This window comes from Podarcis erhardii, assembly GCF_964252035.2.
Source record: "Podarcis erhardii genome assembly, chromosome: 4".
In the NCBI taxonomy this organism is placed as follows: Eukaryota; Metazoa; Chordata; class Lepidosauria; order Squamata; family Lacertidae; genus Podarcis; species Podarcis erhardii.
The window spans coordinates 41,232,130-41,247,344 of NC_138508.1; the positions used below are offsets into that span (position 1 = coordinate 41,232,130).

Sequence of the window (15,215 nt, forward strand, 5' to 3'; positions counted from 1 at the left end):
CCTGGTTTTATTTTCTTGGTGTTGTTGGTGTTGTTATGTTACAAAGGAGGAATCGCTCATGCTGTTCCTACATTTTCATGGCTATAGATCATAACATAATTTGAAAATCATTCAAGCCCTGTGCCGACAGCATAGAAATGAATTCATGGAAGGGAAGGCTGATGCACATACATTCAGATGAGTATTGGACATCCGTACCATCCATTCTGTTCAGAGTACAAAGTACGGTATACACATGTGTATTAATAAAACCTTGAACATATAGGGCAGTACCTATCTAACTTGTTACATCAGTGCAAGGATTTCTGCTTGCACAACAGGACAACCAATCCTTCCCATGCGTAGCCTGCACCCTCCCCACATTTTCTCAGGACCCCCAAAACAGATTTAAGGGGCACTGGGAGGACGAGATGGGGGAATTACCATTGCGCAATCAGGCGTCTTTGCACTGATGGAATGAGTTAGTCGGATTCCATCCATGGAGATCGGGGCAGTGTGTGCAATCCCAGGCTTCCCTCCATAAATGTGTTTACTAGAAGACCATCTGCACAGAGCTTGTGTACCCAGCATAGCTTTTCAAAATTAAAGTTACTTTGCTTAGGCTAGAAGCCCAACTGTGAATTGCATTTTAAAATTTCTACCACCTCTCAAACCCCCGCGCCACTCAGAAAACCACAGAGCAGGTAAACTGGACTATGACCGCGGGTAAACCGTTAGTCTCAATTAAAGCTTATAATTAATTAATTGGTTAAATTTAAATTAATGCATATTCTACCCTTCCACCCAAAGATAGCTTGGATGTGAAACACATAAACAATGAAACAATTAAAACATCTACAAACATGTAATATAATAGCAATTCTAATACAGAGGCATTGGGGGGTGCTTTCTGATGCTGCTCCGTTCTGGAGCCCCATTCGCATCCAGAAGCGAACGCAACCTGCGTCCGTGCATGCCACAATTTGCCGCTTCCACGCATGCGTGTGACATCATTTTGACCGTCTGCGCATGCACAAGCAGCAAAACCTGGAAGTAACATGCTCTGTTACTTCCGGGTCACCACAGCGTGCAACCCGAAAATACTTATCCCGAAGCTAGTTCAACCCGAGGTATGACCGTATTTTCATTTTAACTGGGAGGGGCTTTCTTCCCATAGTATCTGCTCTGGTTTTCCCCTCCCCATCAACCTGCTTCCATGCCACAACCCACACCATTCCAGAAGCCTTCCTTCCTTGAATTGGTTATCATTTTTATTCAGTGATTGTCTTGGAATATATATGAACAGCCAGGGCCAAACACCTTGGCAGCTCCCCCCCCCCAAAAAAAACCCCAATAACTCCCTTCACTTGCTGTGGCACACCTCATTTGAATTCTGTTCCTGAGACCCTTTTCCACTGTAGCATTCATCAGCTCTAAAACTTAATTGATTTCCTAGAACTACTGGACATAGGCAATATGTTCAAGATTGTAAGCATTATAGTACAGTTGGGGGTGCAATTCATCATTCCTCATTTTCACAGAGATACAAGTTCAATTACAGCCAAACGAACGGCTGTTCTGTGTGCGTGTTTGCCTGGCATTCTGAGCTGATGCAAAGTCCATCTGTGTAAGTTTGCCTTGACTATTGTCGTTTTAATTCATTTCCAGAAAATGTATTTAGAAAAGCAGATGAGAGCAATAGAACAAAAGATATGCAATGACAGTCAGTACCAGATTGGGGGGTTTATACCAAAACATGAGCTAGGATTTAAGTCACTGGTCAAGCCCTGGTGTAGATGTAAGTGAAATTAGAGTAGTCCTCTGTATCTATTTACTTGTTGTTGTTGTTGTTGTTTATATATATATATATATATATATGCAGGTTTTGGTGTCCTCGGGTGTCTTCCCGTGTAAAAGTTGGGGTGTCTAGGCGACGTTTCGACGAGGTCTCACTCGTCATCTTCAGGCTGGTGCTTTCTGCTTCTTGTTACTGGAACAGAGCAGGATCTCAGTGTTTGAGTTCCTATAAATACTGTAGAGGGGGTGTGGTGTATAGCCTCCAATGTTCTGGGCAGAGAGGAAGTTCCCAGGCTAGTGTGCCTTTTCTTCTTTTGTTCCTTAATTACTTGAGAGATATCTTGAGTGATTTCTTGAGTGATATCCTGAGTACCACTTAGGTGGGTCATTAGGTGTGGATTAGTTGCTAAAGTCTTTGTGTCTTAACCTCTTGAACTTTGTGAAGAGTTTTCCTGAGAAGATGGCTGTACTGTACTTAGTTGTGCTCTGGCTTGGCTTCGTGTATAGGGGCGAGCTGTGGTTTTGTGGCTTGTGTCAGCCAGATCTGTGTAGGGATTGCAGGGGGGTGCAGCATCCGGAGGTGCCACCATGGATTGGCTACTGGATGGTGTCTGTAATTCATCTGTGGAGAGGGTCTGGGTTTGGGTCTGGTGTGGTTGATTGGTGTTGGCGTTCTGTGTGCCTCTGGATCTGGTGTCAGTTTTTGTGACTGAAAACACCAATCAACCACACCAGACCCAAACCCAGACCCTCTCCACAGATGAGTTACAGACACCATCCAGTAGCCAATCCATGGTGGCACCTCCGGATGCTGCACCCCCCTGCAATCCCTACACAGATCTGGCTGACACAAGCCACAAAACCACAGCTCGCCCCTATACACGAAGCCAAGCCAGAGCACAACTAAGTACAGTACAGCCATCTTCTCAGGAAAACTCTTCACAAAGTTCAAGAGGTTAAGACACAAAGACTTTAGCAACTAATCCACACCTAATGACCCACCTAAGTGGTACTCAGGATATCACTCAAGAAATCACTCAAGATATCTCTCAAGTAATTAAGGAACAAAAGAAGAAAAGGCACACTAGCCTGGGAACTTCCTCTCTGCCCAGAACATTGGAGGCTATACACCACACCCCCTCTACAGTATTTATAGGAACTCAAACACTGAGATCCTGCTCTGTTCCAGTAACAAGAAGCAGAAAGCACCAGCCTGAAGATGACGAGTGAGACCTCGTCGAAACGTCGCCTAGACACCCCAACTTTTACACGGGAAGACACCTGAGGACACCAAAACCTGCATTCCTGTACCCGTGAAAATCTACGAAAGCAAATATATATATATATATATATATATATATATATATATATATATATTTTACTGTGTCAGCCTGCTGCTCTTTCAGTTTTCCTGAAAGCCAGGTCTAGCCATCTTGTATACAGTATGCAAGTAAATTAAACTAAATGGTAATTAATACCACAAAATAAATGGTCATCAGTGAAAATGCCATGGTTAGGGAAAGACTCTGGAATGGATTCAATTATTATTATTATTATTATTATTATCATCATCATCATCATCATCATCATCATACTTTCTGAGTGAAAAGAAATTCACTTCCACTACAGATTGGAGTTATATTTCCTCAAGATTGGAGGAAATATATGGGAAGTCATAAGTCTTCCACATGTGAGTTATTGAACACAAGTTTTATTTTATTTTACTTATTTTTAGGTATGGGCAGAACCACTGTCTTCTGCTCTACTGGGATTCAGCTGACGAGCAGAACAGCTTCATTCTGTTCCATCAAAACTTGTGTGTGGGTCATAGAAATTGGGATCATTTTTGAAGAGTCTCTCAACCCAGTGAAGTGGCCCTGCTACTTCAGCAGCTCCATAGCAGATGAAAATTTATCAGGTAAGGCTTTTCTTGACATAGCAGATCTGAGAAAGATTGCCTACCCATGCCGCAGATCTTAAAGGAACAAAGCTATCTCGCTGCATGGAGGGAACAATTTGACTAGGATTTAAATTTTCTTAGAAACTGCTCCCCCCTTTGGTTTCTCTCACAGAATGCTACTAGAATCATGGAGTTATAGTTAGCAGGTACCCAAATTCCAACCCCTTTCAATGCAGGAATCACAGCTAAATGATAATGACTTTCCCATATCCCAGACTGCATTGAATTTTGGGAAAGACCTACTTGTGGAATTTTATTGTTACTTATGATGCAGCTTTTAAGTCACAGAGCCCTTCTGAGGGGAAAAGAGCTATATAAAGGACTTGTCAAATATGTACAGTCCAGCTGTCCCCAGTTTGGCTATTTTGCCACCATACACTTTATGTTTAATATAGGCAAATTTATGCCAACTCAGATGAGTGTCTGTAATACATGTTACACCTCAAGGCCAAATTAGACCTAATGGAGAAGTTCCCAGTGTTTTATTTCTTTGTTTAGATGTTTCACAGGTGGGAAGGGATGTGATTCTGTGAAAGACGGGTTTTAATCTTTTCTATTATGCTCCTTCCCTGATTTTTAACCCAGCCCTGACTGTTTTTACTTGCAGAATAAAAGTAGACAGGCGCCATTTTACATGCAAGCAATGCTCTTATACTAGAGCACAATTATATGCACCCAACTTGAGAAGATCAGCTGGAGAGACAGTTTGCTGGAGGGAGCACATGTAGAGATTTTATTTGTTTAGGACACCTTATTAGGGAGCAGGCCAGCAGCTATTTTCAAGGGTTTCAGTTCAGTTCAGAAGTTTATTCTTCTAGCCAAAGGCCATGACCCTTCTCTGCATGCTCCACTCTTTTGTGGAGACAATCACCAATGCAATAAACTCACTTCACACCCAACCCATGCTTCAGGCAATAAGGTTTATTGCTGGTTTACAGCTTCATAGTTCTGTAATCCTTAGCCCATAAATCAGTCACTAGCATACTGCTAGGATGGTCCCACATCTGGAGATGGTTCTCCCCCTCCCAGCAGGGAGAAGAGCAGAGAGAAAATGAACAAACTCTGCTCTTTCTCTCAGTGAGGCCTAAAAACACACGGTGCATGAATATTACCTCATGCTTCTGACCTTGCAGCCACCTGCTTCTAGATTATTTACATTACACTGTGCAGATAAGGAATGACTATTAGTTTCAGTTTCACATATACCAACACTATATCACTACCGATGTGAAATATTCTCAAGATGAAATCTAGCACCCATTTCTAAATACTTAAATTTATTTCAGCTTGTAGTTTATGGGTATGTAACTGGGTGCAGAGGTGGATTTAAGGGAGTGTGACTGGTTCGCCCACACCGGGCACTGAGCTGAGAGGGTGTCGCACAGGGCACCACTGAAATTTAAAAACCCAAGTCCGCCACTGCTAGGTGCATGCTTCCAGTTTCACGCTGCTCGTTAGTTCGGTCCCATTATATTGTGCTTGAATCTTCCCAGTTCCCAAGCACATTGTTGGGCCAAGAGCTGTATTACATGCCTTTCACATTCATCTATAAAAATGGGCTTCGGAGGCTAGAAGATTCGTAGTCATTACTGTTGTCAGCTTTGTGCTTATGAATAGTCTTTCAAAAAGATTCCCTTTTTTAAAGTGGGCTTTTAAAGGCATTATATACTGTCATTCAGGGTGGTAGAGAGAACAAAAAACTGTGAATGATCCATGTGATAATCAAAGGTTGCTAGTGACTGAAAGAATCCTCATCGATTTCTGTCATAGATCTTGCGGGTGTGTTGTGCTATGCTGACAGAATCAGCCTAACTCATTGCAGTCTGTAAATCCTCTTTTAATAACATGCAAACTATGGGTTTTGGGTTTTTTGTTTTTCATTTAGATCATTTCTATACCACTTTACACATAATTTATTTGGGTTCTCACTACATCAGTTTTTTTCTGTATGACATCTTTATCTGATATATCATGCCACAAGCTTATCTAGTCACAGGTCTAGCAATATCAGTCATCAAAACTGATCATATAGAGTCAGCCAAAGAATATATGTGTCCACGTCCTTCTCTCTCCTGGAATCCATAAAATGGATCAAATGGGGGGTGGGGATTATAAGGAACAGGGAAATACTGTGGGAGGATAGAATAACAGGCTGCCGGTCTTAATTACTAGTTTGTACAGTTATATTGCCTTATCTTGAAAAGAATATAATAAATATATGTGATACAAAAAACTGTATACTGATGAAAAAATAGCAAGTGCCTTACTATTTTTTTGCAGAATAACTCTTTCCTTGGCAAAGACTGGTGTTTGAAATGCCTAGGGAATGAAATAAAGTGTCTATGCAATTGCAGTTACAGATAGGTAGCCGTATCTGAAGAAGTATGCAATTGCAGTTCCTCTATCTCTCTCTCTCTGTCTTTCTGCGTCTGTCTGTCTGTCTGTCTGTCTGTCGCTCTCTCTCTCTCCAGAGTAAGCATTTTGCAGAATCAAAAACACTCAGTATTAGGGCAGAACTACACATTACAAAAAAGATGGGGCTGCTGCCAAAATGAAAACAATCCATCTTCTTCCTCATTCCTTCTTTGCAATGTCTAGTTCCATTTAGCACACATCCTGCTGTGCCCTCCCCTGCTCCAGATCCATGAATCCTGAGGAAGTTCTGTCGAAGAAAGTTCCTCTGGATCTAATATTACAACAGGGATATTCCTCTTAATGGTATCAGGAGGTAGGGGTAGGAATGTTGAACTAAATAAGTGCATGGGAACATAAGAGCCTGCTGGATCAGGCCAATGGCCCATCTAGTCCACCATCCTTTTCTCACAGTGGCCACCAAGATGCCTGAGCAGGACCTGAGAACAAGAGCACTCTCCCCTCCAGGAGTTTCCAGAAACTGGTGTTACTGCCTCCAACCATAGCAGGTGAGTATAGCCATCAATGTTATGAGATCAGATGGGCCTCAAGATGGGCTTGCAGTTTTCAGCAACCAACCAGTATCCTTTGCAGCATCAAGTTCTGTCTTTATTCAAAGGCTGCTACTGTGTTACCTAACCGGATAGGAAGTTCTTCTGATATTTCTCTGGGTGGTATGAGATAAGCAGTTGTGTGTAATCCAGCCAAAAGAAACTTTTTTATTATTATTTTGAAAACTTGAAAATGAAATGACTGTAATTTAGAGGCCACTCTTAAAAGAAGCAACTGGGTGTGATAACCTCCTGCCTTTCATAATGAGGGAGAAAGTGTTTATTTCATTATTTTTATTATACATTTTCTGGATGAATGGTTAACTAATGACTCATTGTGATTTTAATGCAGCCATTGCCACCAATTAATTCTGCTAGCATGTAATGAAGAGTAGCTCCTTCCTCCAAAAACTGCACTCCGTTGACTCGTATAAAGTTTAACAGATCAAGATTTCAAAATGAAGGGACAGAGCAGATCAAGATTTTTTAAAAAACACACTAAGGGGCAGTGCAGAGATCTGGTGCCTGCTCTAGGGCATTCTATGAAGCAGCCATTCCATACTTTCATTATTTCATGTCATCTGAAATAAGGGGCAGCATCTGTTATATTTAATGGAGCTGTCAAGTTCTGGAAATAGGGACAACTTTAAAAAATAAGGGGCATACATAGCAGACATAAACTTTTGCAGGACTCTGTGTGTTTGTGACAGGAGGAGGGGTACAACCTAAAGTTAGAAGTACTTTTTTGTAAGGAAATAATTTCCTTGTATTTACACAGGTTCTACAGACTCAGATTATTCAGTGGAAGTTACTTTATCCTGAGATGGTTGAGGTCTTAAGGTTTTGTGCTTGTGGAAGAAGAGGAGGAGGAGGAGGAGGAGGAGGAGGAGGAGGAGGAGGAGGAGGAGGAGGAGGAGGAGGAGGAGGAAGTTAGCTTACACTTGCCAGACTGTGGAGAAGGTAGGCAAGGCTTAAGGTCCACCTGCTGAAATTTCCTCTTCTACTATGCATCTGTTAAAGTGCAATAATAATTTGCAAATTAGTTATTTTATAGAAAGTTCAGAAACAAAAACCAAACTCCACGTAACAGATCATGCGTAAAATAGTTGGCCAGTAGTTGGTCATGTTCTGATTTTGTTAACTTGTGGCTAATCTGCGCCCCTGCAAACCTTGTTGAGCTACAAAACTCCCATCATCCCTCGCCATTGGCCATGCTAGCTGGGACTGATGTGAACTGGAGTCAATAGATGTGGCCAAGGTTATGCTGATCAATGTTGTAGATTACAGAAAAAAACTTTCACCTTTAAAACCAGGAACTAGCAGACAGAAGGGGAGGAGTTGCTTGGCAATGGCTTTTCTGGGAAAGAGAAGCTGGAAATGGAGAGAGATGCCATTAGATGCCAGCAGTGCCCTTCAGCTCTCTATATTGGACAAACAGGCCAAAACCCTACACCAAAGGATAAATGGACATAAATCTGAAATCAGGAATCACAAGACAGAGAAGCCAGTCGGAGAACATTTCAATCTCCCAGGACATTCAATACAGGATCTCAAAGCAGCTGCCTTAATACAAAATAATTTCAGAAACAGACTTGAAAGAGTTGCTGAATTACAACTTGTCTTTTTTTTTTTATAAAATATTTATTAGGGTTTTTTATAAAAGAAATACAAAGATAATAAACAGCATTGCTTTGTTTTAACAAAATTTCATAACTTCTTTGGACTTCCTCACGTCTCCCGCTCCCACTTACATCGTTAATAAATTTTTTCAAGCAAATTATCATCTTATTTGCAAATTTATAACCACTCAATTCAATATAGTGTAACAATTCTCCAACAAATTTTTGTTTCTCTTAATCTCATTTATCGTCAATTTCCGATCCAATTTAGTGATGGCCAGTTATTTATAACCAAGCATCCTTATTAACATTCCTCTAAATCACAATATTTTTGTAGATAAATCTTAAATTTCTTCCAATCTTCTTCAATCCTTTCTTCTCCCAGGTCTCGAATTCTGCCAGTCATCTCCGCCAGTTGCATATAGTCCATCAGCTGCATCTGCCATTCTTCCAGTGTGGGTAGATCTTGAGTTTTCCAGTTCTTAGCGATGAGTATCCTTGCTGCCGTTGTTGCATACATAAAAAATGTTCGGTCCTTCTTTAACACCTTCTGGCCGACAATACCCAGAAGGAAGGCCTCTGGTTTCTTAGTGAAGGTATACTTAAATACCTTTTTCAGCTCATTATATATCATTTCCCAGAAGACCTTCACTTTAGGGCAGGTCCACCAGAGGTGAAAGAATGTTCCTTCATTTTCTTTACATTTCCAACATTTATTATCAGACAAATGGTATATTTTGGCAAGTTTAACTGGGGTCATTTGTATATCATTTTCATTACATTTTCCTTTAAAGCATTACATGCAGTAAAGTTCAGCCCAGTGGTCCACAACCTTTCCCAGTCCTCAAACATAATGTTATGCCCAATATCCTGTGCCCATTTTATCATAGCCAATTTAACCATTTCGTCTTGTGTATTCCATTTCAACAGCAAGTTATACATTCTTGAAAGTACCTTAGCCTTAGGTTCTAACAGCTCTGTTTCCAACTTCGATTTCTCCACCTGGAACCCTAACTTTTTGTCATTTTTAAACACTTCTTTAATCTGAGCGTAATGTAACCAGTCTCGCACTTTATCCTTCATTTTCTCCAAACTCTGCAATTTCCAATTATTTCCATCTTTTTCTAATATTTCCCAATATTTTGGCCAGTCGGCTTCCATATTGGGTCTTTTTCGGGCCTTAGCTTCCAGAGGCGAAAGCCACCTTGGAGTTTTATTTTCCAATAAGTCTTTGTATTTTGTCCAGACATTAAATACTGCTTTCCTGACAATATGGTTCTTAAAGGCCTTATTGATCTTAACTTTGTCATACCATAAGTATGCATGCCAACCAAAAGCATTGTTAAAACCTTCCAAATCCAGCACGTCAGTGTCTTCGAGAAGTAGCCAGTCTTTTAGCCAGCAGAAGGCTGCGGCTTCATAGTACAACCTTAAGTCTGGCAGGGCAAAGCCCCCTCTTTCTTTCGCATCGGTTAATATCTTAAACTTAATTCTGGGCTTTTTGCCCTGCCAGACAAATTTGGAAATATCTCTCTGCCACTTCCGGAAGCACTCCGTTTTGTCCACAATTTGCAACGTTTGGAACAAAAATAGCATCTTTGGCAATACATTCATCTTAATAGCTGCAATTCGACCTAACAAAGAAAGCTTCAATTTTGTTCAACTGTCCAAGTCTCTCTTGATTTCAGACCAGCATTTTTCGTAATTATCCTTAAATAGACTCAGATTTTTTGCTGTTATATTTACCCCTAGGTACTTTGCTGAATTACAACTTGTCACTAAACTGAAAACTATGGAGAGACCTGGTCTTAATCGAGATATTGGATTCCTGTCTCATTACATATGCTAATCATCTGCATACTATCCCTTGCTTTTTCCTGTAGGACTAATTGCAGTCATTAACAGCCGTCAACAGGTTTACCACACCCATTGAGTCAATCACCCATCTCCTACCACCCTCCTGAGAAAAACCCCACCCCACCCTCCCACTATACTGTATATAAGGGTCTGGTGACTTCTGTTTCAGTGTATCTGAAGAAGTGTACATGCACATGATTTTTTATATATATTTGGAAATGCAAAGAACTCCATGTGGGGTGCTGAAGGGCAGATGACATGGGTTTAAGTTGGAGACAAGCTGGGGCAGAGGTACAGGGCATTTATAAAGCCTCTGAATGCAATGCTGAGCTGCTGTAAAGGACATGCCCCTACTGAGATGTGGATGCTGTAAACTCTGCACCCCCTCTATCTGCACCCAGGTTGTAAATATGGGAATATGGGTTAATAAACCATGTTTCTTGAAGACACAGCAGTCTCTGCCACATCTTGATTCCCAACAGAAACATGACTGGGTGAGTGCCTGGAACCCCCTGGAATCTTGTTACCTCTTGGCAGAGATTAGGGGTAGCGTACAACCTTTGTTACAATATTGTGCTTTAGATGTAAGTATGAATGGGTGAAGTCCTCAGGTGGGATAGCAAACTCCAGTTATAGCTATAGAAGTATGATTTTATTTATAACATGACTCAGCCCAAGAATTCATTTTGATAGCCTTTTGTAGAACTATACTGAACACATGCAAGCTTCATTGATCATGTGAAGCCATATTTTGTATTAGAGAAGAGGAAATCTTCATTACCTTGAACCCTGGAATAGTGCTGGTGATAGAGATAATGGGACTTACTAGAGTCTGACATGTTTCTGCTCGGCCATTCAGTAGTAAAATGCCTATACTCTGTTGCAATGGAATGGAAATTGGGTAAGCAATATACAAAAACCTGAAAAATTAAAAATGTTCATGAACTTGAGACTCTTGATATGAAAAGCAATCATATTTTGCATTAGAGCACACAGGGGCAGGTCAACAAGATTTACAGCACATTCACATTGGAACTAGTGGAAATGGAAAAATCAATGATTTCCTCAAGCTGTTTGAGGATTATTATATTCCAAAGAAAATACCACACTTGAGTGGCAACACTCAGTCACATAAAAATGAAATATTGTTCAACTGCCACTTTCCCGAATAGCCTCTCTGTATGTTCTAAAATCTGGCTTTGATGTGTGAATAGGTAACGTAAGTGGTAACATAATTAAATGTAGATCTGTGAAATAAACTGATGATTACTACTAAGTAAATACTAACCAAATAATCTAAATGAATTTTAGCTATCACAATAATTATAACACTGAGGTTAGCACTGTGTACTGTGCTTTAATCAACTGAATGTAAAACTACATGGCGCCAATTGTTGGTTTTTAGGAATTCTTGTATTTTGATTTGAAAGGGGAAATGCTATAGGTAAGATGAAAGGAGAATTTCCTGAATACCTAGGTTCCAAGTTTGGTCCAAGTACTCTTTGGTGACAGAGCCCCAGCAGAGATTTAAAATCACAAAACATGCAGCAAAGTAAAGTGTGGAAATATAGGCTGATAGACCTTTAAAACATCCCCTTTTAAGTTTCTTCCAAAGTTCCTTCTTCCCTTATCACATATTTGGTAAGTTAAAAATGGTTTACTTCTAAGCTCTTCAGAGGTCAGATTCATGCGCTTTCCCAGCCAGCAGCAAGAAAAGACAGCAAAACGTAAGTTCATAAAGAGGGAACATGTTTCTAAATTATTTGTATAGAAACACAGAGGCTTGCTAAAGTAACCATCCCAGACCTCCTTCCTGGGAGAATTCGCATGATGGAAAGAGAGTTTGGTAACCCTTCTCCCAAGGGGAGGAGAAGTGAACTAGCTAAGCCTGGCAGGACAGCTTATTATATAGCCTTAACCTATTCATAAGGGACATGGGTGGCACTGTGGGTTAAACCACAGAGCCTAGGACTTGCTGATCAGAAGGTTGGCAGTTCGAATCCCCGCGACGGGGTGAGCTCCTGTTGCTTGGTCCCTGCTTCTGCCAACCTAGCAGCTCAAAAGCATGTCAAAGTGCATGTAGATAAATACGTACTGCTCCAGCAGGAAGGTAAACGGCGTTTCCGTGCGCTGCTCTGGTTTGCCAGAAGTGGCTTAGTCATGCTGGCCACATGACCCGGAAGCTGTACGCAAGCCCCCTTCGCCAATAAAGCGAGATGAGCGCCGCAACCCCAGAGTCGGCCATGACTGGACCTAATGGTCAGGGGTCCCTTTACCTTTACCTTTAACCCCTTCATGTATTAATTAGAGTTAAGCATGTGGTGTTTTTTTTTAAAAAAAGTTATAATTTCTATACCACTTAATATACTAAAAATTATATCTAAGCAGTGTACAAAAAACTGAAACAGACAAACAAACAAAATATTACAAAAAATACACAGTTGCATATAAAAATGTTGCCTTAACACAAAGTTACTAATATATATAAATCAATATCAATTCATTTTTCTTCTGACATACCCTCTCAGCTTCTGGGTTCTCCCCCAAGGTTCAAGAAACTCTCAGCTCACCCTCAAAAGTCTCACAGTGTTCCTGGAAAGAGCAGATATCACTCTAGTCTCTCACTCCAAGGTGGATGGTACCTTCTCTGGCTACCCACAGCTGTGTCCCATTCAGCTGTACTCTCCACACCCAGTTCCAGGTACAGCAGGTTTGTTGAGTTTCTCAGAGTGTCCAAAGGGTGGAAAGAGAGTCCTCCCTCCACCCACAGCTCTTTCTTCACCCTCTCCTCCTCCTTCAGCTGTTTTCCCCCTCAGACCTTCTTTGATGGATACAAGTCCTTATATCTGCTGATCCAAGGCTAAACAGCCTTCAAAGTTTAGTTTTGACCCGCTCCATCTTGGTTCTTGTGGGGTGGATACAATAGCTGAGGGCACTTAAGTGGTTATCCACTGAAAGGTTCTTCCTCATGTAGAAGGACAGAGTTCTCAAGGATCTGAAAGGTAGTGCACAGCCTTGGCTAAAGGACAGGATCCCTCACAGGTTCAGCACAATCATCTTCCAGCTGCCATGCTTCTCCCATAGAGGGCACTGTACACCCTTTTTGACAGTCAGGGCCAGAGTCATTTCCACAATGCTTCTGTTCTGGCATATCTTTCTTGTACAATTTTGAATGTAGACGAGGAACCTGGCATATGGTTGGGGACTGAAGAATGCTGAGAAGAGTCATTGACTTTCCTAATACAGTTGTATCTCAGAAGTTGTACGGAATCCGTTTGACTTCCAAAACATTTGGAAACCAAAGCACAGCTTCTGATTGGCTGCAGGAAGTTCCTGTAGCCAATTGGAAACTGCGGAAGCCCTGTCGGATGTTCAGCTTCCAAAAGTAGTTTGCAAACCAGAAAAGTCACTTCTGGGTTTGCAGTGTTCGGGAGCCAAAATGTTCGAGAACTAAGCTGTTCGAAAACCAAGGTATGACTGTACAGGTTTCTGTGGCTTTCTGTCTAATGACCTGCATTTGGTGATAATACAGCAATAGCTGCCACACTTCCTGTTACTCCACCGATCTGATCAAAATTTATTCCTCAACTTCTTTGGGCTGAAGTACTCTGTAAGCTTTCCAAACGACGACATGACACCAGCGCAGTCTGACCTTTTACCATCTGCATACATGTGCATAGGCGCCGACTCCATGGGGCCTGAGGGGGCCCGAGCCCCCTCAAAAATTCGTTTGGGGGGCTCCGCCCCCCCAATAATTTAAGAAAATTATTAGTTATATTATGCTTTGTAAAATCACAAAATTATGTTGGTATTTTTTATTTTCCTTGTTTGACGAGTTAAAACAAAGTCACTCCCGATCTAGAGAGGGGGTGGGGTTGCGGGCTCTCGACCCATCAACAATCTCGCGGGGCTGGCGTCAGCCCCGCGAGAAGCGGGGATTCCCCCTAGCTCATTAATATTCACCGCCCACGGCGGCAGCCAATCGGCTGCCGCAAAGGGCGGGCCCTCACAGGTTCACTTAAGGTCGGGGCAGCCCGGGGCTCGCCCCTTTCGTTCCCCCAGCAGCAGCGGTTTGGAGGTCTTAGGCCCCCCCAATATTTTTTATAAGTCGGTATGGGCCCCCGCCCCCCCAATATTTTTTATAAGTCGGCGCCCCTGTACATGTGTCTGGCTCAGTAACAGAATCCTCTCTCAGTTTTTAACCCTGACTGGATACTGGATGCCAATAATCGGAAGGGACTCAAGGCATCATGCCCACTGATCACCCCCAAACCTACATTTGTGCCCTGTAAATGAACTTGCACATGCCAAGATTATTTCCGCACTCTACTGCTTCCTTTGCACAATTTATTCTAGCTTAAACTGTAAAATATGGATCTGGGCAAGTTTCTTCATAAAATGTTGTTTTTTGCTATAGCTAAAAGGGAGATTTATTATTATTATTTGCTACAGCAATGCTACATATTACAAACTTTTAATCATTTAACTGATGCTCAACTTCTAGAAATCTTCCTCATGACATACTTAAAGATTCATGAAAGTATGGGAATAAGATAGAAGCTCCTGGGTACAGACCTAAGCATTCGCTGCTAGGAAAAAGGAGAATAGGCTTGAACCAAGGACCTTATAAGCCTCTGGAAAGAAAAGAGACCAAGGGGGAAAAACCCTGCTTTTCTTAGAAACTCCCATTTTCAACTCTATTTGTCACACTTCAAAGACACAATGAGTGGTTAAGACATGGAGGGGAAATAGCAACTTCTGTACTTCTTTGTAAAGCTGATTGAAAAAAAAAGGAAAAGTCTTAACAGGAATTTTCAGGAAAGCCAGAAAAGATGTGATTAAAATGGATTTATTAGTTCATGAACTTCATGGTTCACATAAGCATGTTGAAGATTCAAAGCCAAAGAGTTCAGAAGTTCTAATACTGCCATTTCTTTGATTTAAAGCTCTTTTACGTTAAAGCCTTTTGCACAATTGCTTTCCAACTGTTCAGTCTGCCACTTGATTAGCCAGGACAGCGCTGCAGCGTTTCAGATTGCT

General features: G+C 41.4%; 1 long non-coding RNA gene across 1 annotated transcript; it reads right to left on the reverse strand.

Moving 5' to 3' along the window:
* Positions 1-7,674: 7,674 nt before the first annotated feature.
* LOC309340804 lies at positions 7,675-12,802 on the reverse strand. Its single transcript, XR_014156108.1, has 3 exons — positions 12,696-12,802; positions 11,002-11,095; positions 7,675-7,710 (listed from the first exon to the last, which is right to left on the reverse strand). It is a non-coding gene; the product is annotated as an uncharacterized lncRNA (long non-coding RNA).
* Between the last annotated feature and the right edge of the window lie 2,413 nt (positions 12,803-15,215).